We start from the raw sequence: 5,316 nt of genomic DNA on the forward strand, positions 1-5,316 counted from the left end.
CAGGCTATTGACCCTAATTAAAGGCACAGGTGGGTGAGACACCCACATTATGTAGCATGGGAGTTGCTACATTCTGTAGAACAGAAATATTCAAGATTGGTTCAAGAGGTTTGTGGCGGAGTGTCCCGCCTCTATGTATTATTATTTGTATTTTTGTTTGCGGCGCGGGTAAAAGCGCCGCGTCTTTTATTATTATATTTAAAAACCCAGTGAGGATGCATGGCTGATCAGCTACTGATTAACTAGCTGACAGTCATGCATCCTTACCAAACGCGTGCAGACTCTGGCCAAGGGATAATAAGATAATTAACTACTAGTTAATCCCTCGGCCAGAGTATATAAACCTGCAGCTCTCTGCACTCAGGGCTGAGTGTAGAGGAGAGTACGGGAGAGCGGAGAGAGAAAGCAACATTAAAAAAAACAATTGCTAAAACGTGCTGGATTACCCAGCACATCACTTACTTGTTTGTTTGTTCATTCGTTTGGCCCTCGTGCCCTTTTGTTTTGTGTTTTGTTAAATCTTTTGTTTTGTTTATTAATAAATACGCTGAGTGCCGCAGCATTCAGCTTCACCCGCCCATCCACTGTTTTGGTGTCAGTTACTTCCTGGTCCGTGACGTCATCCACCTCACCACTGCGAGCCAGACTGCCACAAGGTTCAAGATGGTTGCTGACTTAGGGCTGACATAGGCCATATGGGCAGAATTACGTAGGACCTACATTGGCAGCCGATGTCGGGCCAACTTAAAAGTACAATGTAGGGCCGACATATAGCTGCTATCTGGGTAGACCTCGGAATGTAGAAAGAAAGCACAAGTTAAGCAAACAAATTGTGTTACAAAACCTGTATTTAGCAACTTGCCAAAGGCATATTATACAGCATCAATATTGCTGTTAAAGTTTCATTTTATTATCACAAGTATCAGCGTGATCCCTCACTGGGAGAGACAACTGCTGAACTTTAATGAGACTGAACTTGTAAAGGGAAAAACGCTCAAAGCACTTACCTGCACAAGATGGTTCATGTCTAGGGAGATAATTTGTGCCAAAATTAAAAAACAAACTTTAAAACGAGATTAATATAGGAATAAATAATAAATAAATAAAAATACAATTATATATGTAAGAACATAAGAAAGTCTACAAACGAGAGGAGGCCATTCAGCCCATCTTGCTCGACTGGTTGTTAGTAGCTTATTGATCCCAGAATCTCATCAAGCAGCTTCTTGAATGATCCCAGGGTGTCAGCTTCAACAACATTACTGGGAAGTTGGTTCCAGACCCTCACAATTCTCTGTGTAAAAAAGTGCCTCCTATTTTCTGTTCTGAATGCCCCTTTATCTAATCTCCATTTGTGACCCCTGGTCCTTGTTTCTTTTTTCAGGTCAAAGAAGTCCCCTGGGTCGACATTGTCTATACCTTTTAGGATTTTGAATGTTTGAATCAGATCGCCGCGTAGTCTTCTTTGTTGAAGACTGAATAGATTCAATTCTTTTAGCCTGTCTGCATACAACATGCCTTTTAAACGCGGGATAATTCTGGTTGCTCTTCTTTGCACTCTTTCTAGAGCAGCAATATCCTTTTTGTAACGAGGTGACCAGAACTGAACACAATATTCTAGGTGAGGTCTTACTTATGTATATATATATATTTTGACTTCATTTATACTTATTGTTTTTGGTTGGTGCAGACAATGAGAGAATGAGAGACAATGAGAGAATCGATGATCTTCTAAATGTGCCTGCTTCTGGATTGTGCAGGGGGCTTGCAGTGAGTCGAGAAAACTAGAACAATCGTCTGGAGTGTGACATCGCCTGTATACCTGGGCTCTTCCATGTTTTAACGTGTTTTTATGTGTGCGTCAAATGAAAGATCAGGTTCAAAAATCACACCCAAGTTGCACGATGATGCTTTTGGGCTAACGGTGTGTCCAGCAACGTTGATGTCAGAAAATGTCAATTTATCACTGAGTTTTTTAGGCCCCAGGATTAAAACCTCTGTTTAGTCTGAATTTAGCATAAATTATTTGGGGGGATCCAAATGTATAGTGGCACATACCCACTTGGCATACTAGAACATGCAGGTTGTTCCTCGGTCTCTATTTCTAGACCTTCAACAGGCTCTTCCATAGCAGATGGAGAATCCTCTTCCTGAGTAACAATAGTGTCATCACTGGGACTATCAGTGGGGTAAAAATCACTACCAGAGTCAGATGGAATCTTGGAGTGTGACTCAGGGTCACTGTCAGTTACCATCAGCACCCTAGTCACCTCTCTGAAGAATCTTTTGTGTGACAGCTTTAGGCAACAAACATCTAATGGATTTACTAGAGGAATGGAGTATATGAGAAAAATGGGTAATGTTTTTTAATAAGTGTTGGCAAATATATAACAAAATGATTTATATCTATCTCTCTCTCTCTCTCTCTCTACACACACATATATATATATTGTAAAAGGTTGTTTGGTGTGGAAGCCTAACTGGCAGTATAAGAGGCGACACTGACACAGAGGTGTGGGTTTAACCTGGGCAGGCTTTTATTTTTCACGGCAACACACAGTGTATTTGTAGCAATAAAAATAAACAAAAACCAAAATAACACCTGCCCACTTGGGCCCTCGCTCACTTCTTGATCCCTGTCTATCCTTGCAGAGGCTAAGCCCTGTGCAAATAAAAATGACTGCAGTGTGTAGTAAAAATAAAATAAAATACTGCAGTGTGTAGTAAAATTACTGCAGTACAAAAACCACCCTACTGGAGAACTAAACAAAAATAGTTCCAGTCTCAGATCTTCCTGGTTGGTACAGGTTCCTGCCACACCCTTTCAAAAGTGACCTCCACAAAGGTAAGTACAGGTTTTAAAGGTGCATTTATAATCCAAACCCAGGACTGGGCTGTAACTGTTACTTTGTTCCCTTCCAGGTGTTTCAGGTACGTTCTCCAGGTTTTACTTCCCTCCACACAAGAGGAAAGGTGTCCAGTCTGGCCCACACAAGGACATCAGGTACATAGAGGTCGTAATGATAGTTACACAGTCCTGTATTTCAAATAAATGAAGCGTCTGTTTCTTTTTCTTTCAAGGTTAGCAGGAGACCTCTGCTGGTGGAAGAAGGAATGGACACTAGCTGGACCAGCAGTATCCATGCTGGCGTTATACACCACGACTAAAAATAAAATTACACAGTCTGTGTCGTGTGTTTCCTTTATCAGTGCTTGAGCACACAGTTCAAAAGTAAGCAGATAGGTCTCTAGGTAACTAATACTGCTGTTTGTAATCCACGCACAGGCAAATCCACACAGTGCTCTTTCACGTTGCCTACTGGTGCTGTGTGGCAAAGTGGTAATGACGTGCAGGTGAGTGCAGTGCAGAAGAATCACACAGACAGACGTTGGTACAGGTGCAAGGGTGTTTATTTATTTTTGTAAATGTCCAGAGCCTCAAGGCAAAACCTGTAAATGATAATAGTGCTGGAAGTGATACAGCGGCGTGTATCACTTCTAATTTATAATCCCGCGGGTTTGACCCGCAACCCCAAAGTCCCGTTCCGACACCCACACTAAACACGAACACAAAAGACAGTGCGTGATTCAAGTGCTAAAAGGTGCAAACACAAAGACAGTTGGTAGTGAAAGGTGAGTGGTGAAGTCCGGGTTTTTCGCTGGCCTGCGGCTGCAGCTCCGGATCGTGCTCAGTAATCCTCTGTGACAAATAACACACAAGACGCACAGTGTTAATACACAGACACAGAACACTCACGGTTTCCTCACAGTACGGGCTCCTTCTCGGTTATTTAACTTAACCATATGCAAAGGAACAGATCACTCAAGCCATGCCCCCTATTTATACCCTTGCCCATGACCCCGAGGTTAACGAGCGCATCCGCTCCTCCAGTCCTCGGATGCCACGCCGTTTACAGTCTGGGTCACTGAGCTCGGGTGCCATGGCTCCGCCCCCTTCCGAACTGACCGACTTCCATCTACCCTACGGAATAAATTGTCGTGCCATTTCATTAAGGGTATTCTGTTCCTCGTATACCGTGCTCTCACAGGTCGAGAGGGAGATCTAACACTAAGACTCATTCGATCTCTGTCACATGCTGTAATTACAGTTGGTCTTAAAAATGCCTTGCACTGCAACTGCACTGCAAGTTGCAGTTATTTAAACCAGTCCGTCGGCAATTTGAAGCAAGATCATGCAGGCTAGAGAAGTGAGCGTTGCTTCCACACAGGTAAGTTTAACACTGTGCTAAATATACAACAAATCGAATCTCCGGCAAGAGGTCCACACACTACATTACTCTTAAACTTCCACCACAATCTTGCACACAGCTCAATTGTAATACGTTGTACTCACTGATCGCTGGGTTTGCTCGTACTCCACTCGCTGTTTTTAAAAACTCACTCCGCGGTTACTGCTCTGCACAATCCTGCTGCAATCTCCAATCTTTATTTAAATGTTCCTCCGGGTGAGTCTGCCCCGTCCTCAACCAGCCCCGACACCCACACTTGTATACTGTGTGGGTTTCTTAGCAGTGCTTACAAAGGTACCACGAAATGTTCCTGTAAGGGCAACTGAGAAAGCCAGCACCTCTGCTCACTTTTTTTCTTAAGTAACAAAAATTATTCTCTGCCAAACACGAACTACTTTAGATGTGTAATGGCTTTTGTATAGAATACTAACCTTAGGTTTAGGGTCTCGGTGTTGGGAGAGGATTATTAATTGTTTTATTAACAATAATATGGTGTCTACTTAAATCGCGGTAAATTTCCGTATTTTTCACGGGTATGTTGCGGAATAAAATTAGGATTTTGCGGACATTTCGCGGACCTGTTTAAACATTAAATAAACCTAAGCAGACAGTATTTCAGAACACTATAAAGCCTAAAAATTGTGGTACTTACTTCCTTAATAAAACAGAGTGCTGTCACTTGTTAAAGGCAAGCATGCAGCATCCCTCTGTAGTTGACTTGCCCATATATTGAGACTGCACGTTCTGCATCCACTGAATTGGTTGGAAGTTAAGGCAAAGCTTTGCCAAGTTATACAGATGTGGAAATCGATTAGAAACAGCCCAAAAACTCGGTTACACAAGGGCATCTGGCATACTTTAATAAAGGCAATGTATGAAGCACATTTGTTGTCATATTATTTGTCCAATCCAATATTTTATTTTATTAGTACCGAGTCAAAACATAGAGAACGAACGTGGCTATTCGGGTCTAAAATTCCAACTGTGAAAAAGTAAGCAGCAGGTTGAATCGAGGTGGCTGTGCTGGATCGTTTTAGTACTGATTTAACTTGCAGACAGGAATACT

At 42.3% G+C, this 5,316-nt stretch overlaps 1 long non-coding RNA gene across 1 annotated transcript; it reads right to left on the reverse strand.

Annotated features, from left to right (window-relative positions):
• Window positions 1-2,513: 2,513 nt before the first annotated feature.
• On the reverse strand, window positions 2,514-5,010 carry LOC131698868 (uncharacterized). Its single transcript, XR_009307878.1, has 2 exons — window positions 4,355-5,010; window positions 2,514-3,700 (listed from the first exon to the last, which is right to left on the reverse strand). It is a non-coding gene; the product is annotated as an uncharacterized LOC131698868 (long non-coding RNA).
• Between the last annotated feature and the right edge of the window lie 306 nt (window positions 5,011-5,316).

Source organism: Acipenser ruthenus, chromosome 20 (assembly GCF_902713425.1).
Source record: "Acipenser ruthenus chromosome 20, fAciRut3.2 maternal haplotype, whole genome shotgun sequence".
NCBI classification, from domain to species: domain Eukaryota; kingdom Metazoa; phylum Chordata; class Actinopteri; order Acipenseriformes; family Acipenseridae; genus Acipenser; species Acipenser ruthenus.